General features: G+C 39.9%; 1 protein-coding gene across 3 annotated transcripts in view; it reads left to right on the forward strand.

Annotated features, from left to right (window-relative positions):
* The first annotated feature begins 9,648 nt into the window (after nt 1-9,648).
* The window catches only part of PEX2 (peroxisomal biogenesis factor 2), a 40,129-nt gene continuing 37,466 nt past the window's right edge, over nt 9,649-12,311 (forward strand). Inside the window, exon 1 of one of the 3 annotated variants that reach the window (XR_008731380.1) lies at nt 9,649-10,254. The gene's annotated coding sequence lies outside the window, so the exon portion shown is untranslated. The remainder of the gene's footprint in view (nt 10,255-12,311) is intronic. The other 2 variants (XM_055704958.1, XM_055704957.1) reach the window with 2 other exon arrangements.

The following is a 12,311-nucleotide window of genomic DNA, read 5'->3' on the forward strand; positions in this document are numbered from 1 at the left end:
GGTTTACCAGAGGTGCACACAGCATCCCTGCTCAGACATAGTTAACACAGACTAAGGCACATGTGAAGGGCTGGAAACACTCTTGGTGGGGATGGGGCGGGCACTCCATGCTAAAACGCAGTAGGGACACACCCAAGGGACTGTGACTGTACACAAACCACAGCAGGGCAGGGACACCCCTAAGAGACTGTGCCTTACAGGTGATCCACACAGGAATCACTGACATGGATTTGCTGACAGAAACCATCACACAGACCACCTCAGTTCCTGGCTGCCAATCACCATACCAGAGGTGTTTCAATGGACTGAACACAACTCAGGGCAAAGTAAGTGCAGTTGGACCAGAGCAGCAGGGGAACCAAATGTTTATGTATGTGTGGGTATAACTGCTTGTCATTTTCTACTTCTCAACACTCAAAACAGTGATCACAGAATCATGTTAGTTCACAGTAAATTATCTCAAGTAAAATTCCCCAACTCCAAATTATCTCGTTGGCTGTATTATCTTAAATTTTAATCCAGTGACCTACTTCTACCAAATCTGAGCATGACTTAGTTCCCAAAAATATAACAGCTGTTGTAGTACTCCATAAATGGGGAAGGCCTAGGGACAGAAAGGTGGGAATAACGTCTATTAGTTCACAGACTGATAGTAGAACAGGGAGATTTTAGATGTTACTCACTTTAACAAAAGCCAGCAGGCCATTCACACATGCATTCTTTGGATAAACACAAGCTTTGTTTGGAATAAGCCAGAGCACATGATGCCTTTTGCCCAACCAACAGAAGCAAAACGAAGCTAAAGGTACTACATGTTTATGTTTTCAAAAGGACATGAGAAAGAAATGTGAAAAATTGCACTGGGATTCAAAGGATATCAGAGAACTTAATGTATAAGGATATAAGGGACAGTGCTTTAGAAATTCCTAGTGAAATCTAAGGGTACTACTAAAAGATGCCAAATAAAGAGGGAGGTAGCAAAAAGCTAGATTTTACAATGGCAGGATGTAGGGGAAACACAATATTAAAAAAAAAAAAAATCAAAGAAAACATACTTCATTACTTCCCACTGAATAAAGCACTGCACTACTTTAAGAATACAGCATTAACATGCAAAATGAGAGATATCAACATGAAGATGTATACTTCAATTCCATGGCACTCTAGCCACCAAGGATGGGGTGGGAATGGGGTACCACTCACCCTCCCTGCAGCTGCCACTGTAGGTAGTCAGGAATGCAAGACACCTGGGACCAAGTATATCACCATGAAAAGTTTGCTCCCAGGAATGCTTACTTCCTCCACAAGATCCACTCCTACACTCTGATTTTGCTGTAAAATGACAGAAAGTTATCTTTGATGCCAATTATAGCAGCTTCCTTCATCACGCACTTTTTTTTTATTGTATTTTATTCTTCTTTTTTTCTGTTTTATTATTTTATTCTAACAATTTTGATATTACTTCTCATGCTGCCCTTACTGTTGGCAAGATGGTCCCTGTAAGACTGTGCCACACTTTTAACTTTTATTGGGGGGGAAGAAAAAAAGTAGTATTTTACCAATAGAATATTTTAACAAACTAATTAGTATGAACTTGAAAGCTATTAACTTATTGAAAAAGCTATTAACATATTTTCATTACGCTATCTTGCAAATTAAATATCTATGAGACTCTAGAATCAGGTCTTTATTCTGACAGAAAACATCTCTGCTAAGAAGATTAGGTTGTGGGTTTTTTTTATTTGAAAAAATAAGATAACGTGTATACGTTTCCCTCACACATATTTATAAGTGTTGTTCATTTTACAGCGGATGCTTAAAGACATCAGACTGCCCAGGTTCTAAAACTAAAGCTGAGTATTTCAGCTCCCCAAGTAACAAATCCTTACTTTTTGGCTGGCATGGTTTTATGATTGTCCCAGACTGCACTCTTCATTTTTGTTTAACCAGGAGAAAAATTATGTATATGAATTTCAAGAAAAATACTGCATCCACTTCAAAAATGAGGTACACAGGAAATGCTTTGTCCTTATTAAAAGTGAAGGAAACGTTTTGCTTTAAAGAGTAAACCTCATAATAATTTAACACAAAGGTTTGAAATAAAGCTTATGCGATGAGCGATCTCAGTACTGTGCTTTCATGAGCCCTGCAGAAATCCTCCCACCTCTGGCCAAGTTGTGAATCTCTGCAAATTATATTTTGCATATGCTCAGCAGAAAGTTCATTCCAAAATCAAAAAATCAAAAGTCTCTTATAAAAAAAAAAAAAAAAAAAATCCCTACAGAGTATTCTCCAAACTGGAGATGAAGGAACTAATCCAGCTCTTTGTAGTTGCCTCTGTTCCAGGCTGTTACAATGCCAAAGACAAGAATAGACAGCAAGGGAACATTTCCTTCTTTGTCTTTTGTTCCTTCACTAATTGAGCACTGAGAGTTCACAGATAAGAGAAGCATAAAAAAGGGAAGAAAGACCAAAGACAATTAGGTAGATTAGACAGACAACTGCTACTGGAACAATGATACAAAAGGTCAGAGGGGAAAAAAAAAAAAACAAAAACCACCACCAACAAAAACCAACACAGCAGAACGGGGAGAAACTGAGATGAGACAGTTTTACAAGGACAATGAGCAAAGTCAGGACAGAAAGTAAGGTGAGGACATGCATTAAGCAAGATTAGGAAAGATGCCAGGGAAAGAAAAGCTGTGTTAAACAAGAGGGACACAGACAGATGTGGCCAGGGGAGAGGAGGTACAGTACAATTCGGTGCCATCTTGTTTAGAAACTAAAACTTAGCCTGAGTTTACAATCTCAACAGTCTTCAGTGGTCAGCAAAGCATGTGCTTTAACCACCTCTAGAAAAGTTGGCCCCTATACAGATGATCATGGTTAGTACTCTCTCAAATTAAGTAGCAGATGTTTGCATTATCACAATGAAATATGTGAAGATCAATGTAATACCACATCATGGAATATTTTTTTTTTAGTTGGCTTCACTTAAAAACTTAGCAGTTTATATTGACAAAACTACAATTTCTCTGAGTAATCGTTTTCTAACCGGATAATATTATTTCCCAAATTACTTTTACCCCTTCCTTCATGTCATAAATCACTGCTGGAGAAGCACTGGTATTATATCTAAAACTGACAGAGTTGAGTTGGCACCACCAGTAACGGGGTAAATATTTTTTTAAAGATTTTTTTAGTGCTTTGCAGGAAATATCACTACCACTGCCCCAAGTCAATAAATAATCCTGTTGTTGGATAAAACACATAATGAATTTGTCCTTCCACAGAAAAATAAAACCTTACAGAATCAACCAGAGATAGCAAGATCCCTTTGATAGTACATAATGAGGTGAAAAAAATTAATCTATTTAATTCCCTCACCAAATACAGTCATTTAAGAAAAATATCCTTCACAGTAAGCCAATTAAAAAAAAATGTAAAAGCAATCTTTGTATTTACCATGTTTTCTCAGTCTAGATAATCAGAAAGATGACCTGTTTTGATGAACATGGTCCCATTTTCTCATTCGAACTTTTATATTATTTTTCATTACAGGGTCATAAAAGAGCATGCCTTCTTCCTTAGTTGCATGCAACAATAAACTGAAGTTTACAGAGCAGTTTAGATTTTAATGTTCATCTTTGTGATATCATCAAATACAATGTACACACACTATAGTGTCTCTGCTTGTGAAAACCTACAAAAAGTAGGAGACACCTGTGCTTTGAGAATCAAGTTAGTGTACATAGTGCTGCAAAGATCTAAAGGGACAAAGGATGCCAAGAATTTAAAGTGGAAATCTTAAAATTATAAGGATACTTACTAAAAATATGGTCTCCCCAAAAGAAAATGAGAGCCCCAAATAAGTAAAAAAACCACCTGTGTACCTTCCTTATGTCTAGCTTTTGTTATGAAGAAGAATCATAGGTCTTGTACCAGAGAAATGTTGACTGCAAAGCACTGAAAGCAAATTTGTTGCATTAAAAGTTACCATTTTAAACAGTTATTTTTCAGATTAAAACTGTATCTTGCAGTGATGCAAAGAACTGCAAAGCTGAAAAGAGGGATTATAAAACAGAAAGGGCACTCTTCAGTTTAAGAAATATTTCTATTGCTCTCCAAGGAGATTTATTTCATCTACCATATAGCATGTGTCAAGTTATACTGATCCTTCACTGGGAGCTAAGTACCCCAACAGTTTTTACATTACCATGTACCACAATAGCAATCCTTGACATTGGTTTTAAGTGTCAGACAGAGCCTTCATTAATTGTCATCATCTTTAAGACATAAAAGAAACCCTCGTTTCTTGAATGTTATTACACAAAAAGTGTACGTTATCTATATACAGCAAGTGCAAAAATGTTTTGTACTGTAATAATAATAATTTAGAATATACGGGATAGAAAGTGTACTATTGTTAAAACTGTCAGTCAAACCCCTTGTTATACAAGGATAGAACATCACATCCATCTATAACAGCCTTTCCTGTCAGTCAAATGTGTTGTTCTATACAAACCTAGCTCCAATTTGATTTTTAAATTGGCAGAGGCTGTAAAACATTATTCTGATGTGATACCAATGAGATCTAAGTTGCTGCTGATATCAGAACACAGGCTTCCTCTCAAATCCAGTTCTCCTGCTTTCAGGTATCTGCATAACATAGATCATTTTGCATACATAAGTACACGAACAGTCAAATGAAATTTTTCTTTCATTACAGGCCAAAAAAATGTATGGTAATAATGCCCTTTGATTTGAAATAAACCATAATTTGAAAAGTCTGTATCATGGTAATGAAATCATTATTAATATGTACCCTACAAAACTCAACAAATACTCCTGTTTATCCATCACATACTTTCATTCAGAATCAGATTAGTCCCTTTATCCCAGCTATGAGTAACTGTGGCTTATGAAAATTGAGTTGAAGAGCACTGAATTTCTACTGCATTTTTCTGTGACATTAGCTGCAGAATGAACTGAATGGGGCAAACTATTCACTCATAAAAGAATGCAGACTTGGACTCTGTTTCTTGTCCCACTTCAAAACTGAACACAAATAAAAAGGACAGATTAAGTTTGATTACTAAAAAAATAGAAAAGAAGTCAAGACAAGCTCTGGCCCTTTTTAGCCTATTCCCATGCACACCTTGACGTCAGCAATTTTTGTACTAACGTACTCATTTTTCTAGCTGGGTTCAATGCAAGCTAGAGAAAGCATATCAAATCAATCTCTCCATAGACCACTAACACATTTAACCATCCACTTTCTTCCATCCTTGAAATGTGCAAGTAACAGTAATAAGAAGTACAGGTTACTAAAAGCAACATTAGGTTTTCATGTCATATTTTTATTTTTTCTTCATTAATTTCATATAGGAATCATTGATCTAGAGTGATTTACCAGCATCCTTACAATTATTTGGGTGTATGCACTGTAGCAGACCTTTTTCACAGTTATAATCAGTGGCCTTTAAGATACTCTGCATACTCAAAATCTTTACGGAATACTACCTAATGATTTATAAGATTCTAAAATCCTCAAGAACTCTGCGGGTAAGTTCAAACAAATTGCTATTGAGATGGTATCACCAATCTCTTTTCCACCTGGGGCAAGTTCAAACAAATTGCTACTAAGATGGTATCACCAATATGTTTTCTACTTGCACTGTTTCAGTTAACACCTACAGTCAAAAATCAAGAGTGCCAATGCCTAAATCATCCCAGTTTCCAGAACAGTAAAGCTTACAATTGTTATTGAAGGCAGAGGGCTATGAAACAGAGAGGCTAAAATGCAAGCTCATGCTTTAGTTTACCAACCCAGTTCCCTTTTACAGAGCTGAGGTAAAGAGCTGGCTCCTTTAAACCTCAGCATATCAGAGTCACAACTGAAGTATGTATAGACCTACTCAACTGAATCACAAAATTGAGTTTATATAATAACTTAGTCTGACAAAATAATAATAAAAAAGACCAATCAACTTTAAATGTGGAAGTTACCATGTAAACCCTTCTTTTCCCCAGAATGTAAAAATGAATATTCTTTCTCTCCCCAAATTCTTATCCTCAAAGACTACCTCATGGTCGATTTTCAAACTTAAAGAAATAGTCATGGAATACAGCACACAAATTTTCAGAGTGACACTCAAATTCTAATAATTATTTTGACTGACAAAAAACACCTGACATCTATACAATGTAAATTTTACCCTACTGTACAATCTCTTCCAATAAACCATACTAAAGATTTTGCAGCAGTGCACTGTCTTATGCATCATAAACTATGGAACAACATCAGTTCTTTCAACAGATCTACATCTCCACCAGGGCTTCTGCTGGCTGTATCAGGTAGGTACTATGATTTTTTTCCTCCTCCTGTGCTGTCATGATTATGCTAGCAGAATACAGCTGGATGTACCCATCTTAACATTTCAAAGCATAGAACAGATATTAATTTATGTCTACAACACTAAGAAGCAAGCAGATATTTTACATACCAGAAAATCAAAGAAAGGTGAAGTGCTTTGTCTAAAGGCACTTGGAAGAAATGAGTAACAAAGCCATAATTAAAATTCAACATCAAGCTTCATGTTAATCCTCTAGACCTAACTGCCTTTTTCAAAGTGTATGATTTGGAACATCAAAAATAAGAATCAGTTCAGTCCCCTTTCTCAATAAAAGCTTTAATGATAAAACACCACATTCAGCTTCTTCCTCTGCATTGGCACAAACAATAATAATCTTTCTTAGGAATCCAACTCATTAAGTTATGTTGGATTTAAAAAATATTCAAAAGGAAGCCAAGTCACAGTTAAAATTTAAATTCCACGTTTGATTTGGCCTCTACCTTTGTGTACTGAGGGACTCACAGGAAAACACACATACGTGTCAGGTATGCTAGTATACCAACTTAATACTAGACTGATTTAATTAGTCTGCTTTCAATGCAAAGGTGCTGCACCTCAGCAATTATGAGATCGTTAATACAACAGAGCATAACAGCACCTTTAGAGATCTTGTCTAACCTCTAGGCACACTGTAACTCCCATTAAGGCTAATGGGAGTCACATGTGTGCATCCAAGGGAGAAGAGACCCATTAAAACTGATACAACATATCCATTAATCTTCAGGTCACTCTTAAGGTCAAACATTATAAAAATGTTTATGAACAGTACTAACTGGGTATGCCTAGCAGCTACTTTGGTTTTAGGACAGACCTGTGAGCAGTTAAGGCCACGCAAAATGTCTGTTTTAAAAGCATCGCCACGTTTCAAGTAGTGGCACAGAAATTTGAGAGTGCTTTTCTGTAGTCTGAGAGGATATTTTTCTATCATCTCCTGAAAGAATTGGAAGGATAGAAATGACAGGGAAGGTTAGACACAAATGAAAACCTTGGACAAAGGTATGCTCTAGCTTTTCATTTTTCTTCCACCCCTCACTCTTTCTTTATATTTCAGTCTCTTAGTTGCAGTTTTCCGCTTCAGGAAGAACATTAACTGCAGAGACTAAATTCCTCATCTGTGCAGTCTGCTACAAAGACACTACAAATAAGATTTTGATGACTGAATTGCCAGTAAACCACAATTCAAGCACTGCTTGCAGGAGAGGGTGTCTGAAGCTTTTCAAAGAGAAAGGTAACGTTCATTTGCTAACCATTTCATTCTGAACACCTGAAAACTGCCTTTTTCACTACTGTAGTATAGTTTAAGCAAGTATGCTCTTTTTCCAGCTTAGAAAAGACTAAGGCTATCCAGTCTGTAAAACCTATCTGATCAGCCATGAATTTGCTGTCTTCATCCACATTGATTCCTGGAGGAGAAAGAGATTTCTCAGCAGCATGGGGGCCATATAATCTTCATATGAGAAGAGCAAAAGAAACAGCAGGAGGAAATGCGAGTGTCAGAAATGAGGACAAACTTCAGATATGAACTACACCTAATGGTTTACTGTTTCTTTCAGTAATTGGAGTGAATAAGGAAAGGTGGCTTCAGCAAGAATTACTTGTGAAGTGCTCTGAAACTCATCTTCCAGAACTCATGCCAAAACTTTGCTCTGCATATGGGATTTGTTCAGCACTCCTCAATTATACTTCCTGTTATAGGGTCTGTATGTATTCCAAGCACTGACAACTAGGCATTGCAAGCTTTTGTTGAGAGACCTCATGTAACTAACAGACATACACAGTCAACTGCACCTGGAGTATCAGTACAAAACTCAGGAAGAGGCTGGACAACACCTCACACCTACGAAGTATGGCTCCCAGAGGCAGTCACAACATCAGTCCCGCACATTGCTTCAGTTTTCACTTGCAGGTGGTCTGTTGCCTTTCTCTGGTATGCCCATGTCACACAGGGTCTCCCTTCACAAGATTTTTAAATGCTGATATATCTCTTTACAGTGCCCTGCACTAGGAATTCTTTTTGTTTCTAATTCAAATATGCAATAATAAATGAATGATAATAAATAGATTAATTTCATAATTCAATTAAATGAATTATTCCTCAGCAGAAATAAATGATTGTTTGGTTTTGTTTCAAACACAAAGGAAAAATTGCCCCAAATACCTTGGTGTATGTATTAGACTATCTAAACATTTCAGTGTGATTGTTTTTCCTTTCTTAGTGGTCATAAGCTTTCCACTACCATGCCCTTCTCTGAAACAAAAAAACTGTCCTGGCTCAACAAAGAGTTACCTCATTTTGCTTAAAATGCAGTTTTCATATAAAAGATCTAACCCCCATTTTGCGAAATCACCCATGTGAATTGGCTTTATTCACTTCAAACAGTTCTTCTAAAAGAGGAATTACTCACTGTTAACAGTCGGGCATCTTTTTTAAAGATGCTTTACCACTGTGAAAAACGACATGTAAATATTCAATGAAACTATTATTTCAAGATCATAATATTCATAAAGGGCCGCATCCTGTTTTCTGACACAAGTAGTCCAGAGCGCTGCCTCATTTCTTGCCTGCAAGCTAGGAAACAAGGGTATAGGATCCATCAATATGTGCCCATGGAATCCCCCCACAGACTCCTTAGCACAGACAACCTCAGCAAGGTATCTGAAGAACTGAGACCCTTAATATTACCTGTGAATCTGTATTCACAAATATGCCAAAACTAAATAGAGTTACTGTCTGGAAATAAATAAATAAATCATTATTTGAGTGTCTTTTATGTTTAATAACTGTAAATTCCTCTCAACCAGTTCATATAGTCATATTTTAAAAGAGTTTTCTTTCATTTGCTTTCTAGAACCATAACAACCAACTTCCCAATGCAGATTTCCTCAAGTGTGTAATACGTTCAAGCAATACCTTCCGAGTAATCCAGAATACTTTTGGACCCACGAGGGAGACCTTGGCTGTCACTAACGCCAGTGACCAACCCATCAACCCCGCAGCAAACAGCGCTGGAGCAAAGCTGCTGGAGAAACACCTGCCTGCAGTATTTATAGGCTGTTGTCACAGTCCCTCCCTAGTCAGTTCAGTTTCTCCTCTCACAGCCCTGTGAATCCTGTCAGTGAACGCTACAACAGCCTCTCGGCCCCCAGGGGCCGCGGCTGCACTCCAAGTTGCCCGTGAATCCAAGTTACCCAGCCTCGCCCCACCCCCCCACCCCGAGCAAGGAGCTCGTCCACCGCCACATGGGCGGCCAGGGCAAGCAGAGGCGGCTGCTGCTGGCTCTTGCTAAGCTGAAGGTGGCGAAACCGCCGCTCAGCTCCGCTTCGCACTAAAATGCCGGACCGCTCGCAGGGCCTGGGAAGCACCACCGCCAACGACCCGCACCCCGCCTCAGGCCACTCTCCCCTACCCGGCCCAACAGCTGCCCCGCCTCCTGCCTTTCCTATTGGCTCCTCGTCCGCAAACTGAGACACTGATTTGCTCTGCGGTCTGCCAGTCAAGTAGCCCCACAGTTCTCCCCGGCAGAGACGCCGTCCCAGGAGCTCTTCTACGCGTCATCTCGATCTCCCAGAGTGCTTCCTGCAAAGCCACTCTAGGCGCTTACCTGCGGTAACGCGTCTGTGCCACAGCCGCTCTAGGAAGCAGAAGCTGGCTCTATGACCCGGCGGGGCCTGCTGGTGGGACGGTGCCCGAGGGCCAGGGGCGGTAGCCGGGTGAGAGTCCCCAGGGCAGCCCGAGGAGGCTCGGTCTGTGCAGGCCTCCACCGGGAGCCTGGAGGCAGAGTCCGTCGCGCCCGTGCCCCTGCAGAGTCCCGGCGGCCTGGGCCCACCGGCGGCGCAGGTCAGTCGGGGCGCGGGGCGGGTTGAGGCGGGGATGCTGCAGGCCTTCTCGGCCAGCGGAGCAGCGGCGGGCGGCGCTGCCGCCGTGCGGGGGCTGCTGCCGGGGCCGCGGCCCTCCATGGAGCCTGGCCAGGCGGCGGCGGCGGCGGGCCGGCGGGGCAGCCTCCCTGCCTTAGCCCCGGCCGCGTCTCCGGGCCGCGTCTGTAGAGCTTGTGCTTCGCCTCACGCTCGCTGCGGGCGCCTCCGCCTCCCGAGCCCCGCGCCCGGCCTGTCGCCTGTTGCGTGCCTCGGTGCGCAGAGAGACGGCGAGGCTTCCAGTTAGGCCCAGGGTGTACGGGAGGAAAGGACGGAGCCTGGTAACATGCTCTGTAGAGAGGAAAGGGCATAATATTCTGGCAGAGGGGTATTTTAATCTGAATTGTTACTCTCGTGTCAGATGAGAGAGCCAGCCATTTATAGACCTCCAAGGGTCTTTCCTATGACTGCCTGCTATAGGTGACAGCTTTCCTGTAGGTGCTGCCTGCTAAGGTGGCAGTGGCTCCTTTTTCCTTTCTGAAAGTCCAGTTTTGTGCAGCCTGTAAGTGTAAGTAACAAATTGTTAAATTTGCCACAAAATTAATGTAGATACAGCCTGAATGGCCAGCATGTTCTTGGCAGAGGAGAGGCCCACCTGTGATATAGTCCATACTGAAAACCACAGCACTATATATTACTTTCAGTCCCAAGGTATATTTTTTGTATCGTCCTCCACCCGTCAGTGGGAGGGAGGTGTTCACCATGGTCAAAGATGGGTATGGCCAGTTTGTAGTAAAATCTGATTCCGGAATATTTATCCATTTGCCTGATGTTACTGGAAGCTGGTGAATTCTTGTCTAACTTTCTTGGAGCTGTTATTAATATGCCGCTCGGCAGCAGCTGCTGATAAAGTTTTCACTTGAAGACTAGTAATATTCTTTATGGAGATCTTTTATCAGTGCTTTCTTCTACAAACATTTTTTCTTTATACTTCATTTTCTACTCATCAGCAGTTTGTTTTTCACTTCATGGATGTCTGTCATCACTGGTTTATTTAATGAAGTAAATAGGAGGACAGGTGAAAGTGGTGTTGCTGGGACATGAGTTAGAGCAGGAAATAAACTATCAAGGGGCGTAACAATTGTCTCCTCTGGTATGTTTTGTTGTTGGTTTTTTGTTCATTCTGCAGGTAGCTGTCAATTTCAGTTACTTGCTGTGGAGTTAGAGGGATAACTTCGCACCTGTAAGATGTATAAATGTACTTGTTGAAAAGGTGTTTTTCGTTTTTTTTTTTTTCTTTTTTTCTTTTTTTTAAATGGAATAGACCAGTAGGGTACATAATCAAGACTATTAGAGGAATTTGACACTTTAATTTTTCTGATCTTTACTAAGGAAGCAGATGGTCATGTCAGTATTGGAGTAATTATTGTGGTCACTAGTGTTCTAGCACTAGTTGCTAGTAAGAATAATTTAATGAAGTTAAAAAGTTGTATTCTCCACGAACCCTTTCTTTGGAGAGAGTAGCTCACCACTTGTGTCTGTAGTGATGTATGTGGAGAAAAAACAGTGCTGTGCATGAGGTACTACCCCATGAGTAGTCTAGTCCAACCTAATTTCAGTTTTCTGTAAAAAAATTTTTTAAAAAATACTCCCAATATTCTGCTATCCTATACACTGCAGTAATGTTTTGAAAATTATTTGTCATCTTCTGGGTAAATCGGATATTATTTTATTGCTAGAACTTGTCGGAAGTTTGTGTCTGCCTGTGCAAACATACTCTTCAGAAAGTAGCATTATTATTATTATTTTTATTTTCAAAAATCTTAGTATTTTAATAGCTTATGCATTTACACTTTACTTACCATGATGCCTAGTATTCTCCATATTGTTACTGATAGTCGGTGAATTAAAGTGGAATACTTTGAAGCTTTTGTCCATGAACATTTTGCAAGGATCTTCTGAATGGAAAGGCTGAAAGAGACAGGGTATTCAAGTATTTTTGTAAGTGACTATACGTGTGTGTTTATATATATATATATATAT

Source organism: Falco cherrug, chromosome 3 (genome assembly GCF_023634085.1).
Source record: "Falco cherrug isolate bFalChe1 chromosome 3, bFalChe1.pri, whole genome shotgun sequence".
Classification (NCBI taxonomy): domain Eukaryota; kingdom Metazoa; phylum Chordata; class Aves; order Falconiformes; family Falconidae; genus Falco; species Falco cherrug.